The sequence below is a fragment of the Corvus brachyrhynchos genome, unplaced genomic scaffold, assembly GCF_000691975.1.
Source record: "Corvus brachyrhynchos isolate BGI_N302 unplaced genomic scaffold, ASM69197v1 scaffold218, whole genome shotgun sequence".
Classification (NCBI taxonomy): Eukaryota; Metazoa; Chordata; class Aves; order Passeriformes; family Corvidae; genus Corvus; species Corvus brachyrhynchos.
Genome location: NW_008239321.1, coordinates 39943 through 41041, shown reverse-complemented (window position 1 = coordinate 41041; position 1099 = coordinate 39943).

Here is a 1099-nt window from a genome sequence, read left to right as displayed (position 1 = left end):
GATATCCCCCGCCGCTGCTGCCGCAGGTTCTGGGTTTGGAGCTTCTGGCAGTTCCACTTCCGTGTTCACCGTATCTCTCGCTGGGGGCGTGGGCGGCACAAAAGGTACAGGCACAGTGTGCCCCGCACAGAGGGGCGCCTCTGGCCACTGCAACAGCTGCCTTTGCAAGCTGAGCAGTTCCAATAGCTGTCGTGATATGTTCGGCAGCTCTGTCAACAAAGGCAGATGCTGTATTAGAAGGTAGATTGCTTAGTTCTGCTTTTCCACAGCGCTGTCTGTTGCTACAGAGAGACGAGTCGCATCCGGGCATTCTCAGTGCAGCAGGCGCATGCGCAGCCGGGCTAGGAGCCACCATGGGCATCCAAGATACCAGCCCACTGAACTGTGGCCCCGAAAAAGCAGTGGCCGCCGCGGTGCAAGCTGGCCCCCCCCCCCACTGCCCCACCCCCCCCGCCAGTTTCTCTGCCAGCGTGGGGTTCTTGGGGGGCGCAGAGTCCTGCGACTGTGCAGGGTGACCCGGTACATGCTCCAGGGCATGCTCCGCCCGTGGAGCCGGGACGGATTTTTTGGGTCCGCCACCACACGCCCCTGGAGCCAGGTCAGTGGGGTCTCCTCCAGATATCTCTCCTTCACATTCCACTGAGGCAGGTGAGCCAGCTTTACTGCTACAGTCAAGGTCTAACAGCAGATAAAACAATGACCACCAAGTGCATAATAATTCTAGCACTGCCAGATCCCCAGATGGGAGCTTGCATCGTATAGCACAGCCTAGCTCCTGCCACAGCCCAAAATCCAGGGTGCTGCCTGCATTCGGGGAGACGCCATGTAGGGCAGCCCAGTCTAATAACTAACAAAGTGAGTTCTCAGAGATAGAGGCGTTCATTGAACTGATAACACCTTTCCAGACTGTTAACACAGTGTCGGTTTTTAAACCGCTGTTCACCATTCTTTCAGCCCCTTCAGACATCCCGGGACAGGGCGGGAAAGGGAACAGCATACCTCTAGAGAAATTCGGCTTGGCTCACAGCGTGCAGGACACTTTGCAGTGTGCACATCACGTCGGGGTCACCAAATATTACTGTATCCTGCAGCCGTAGGG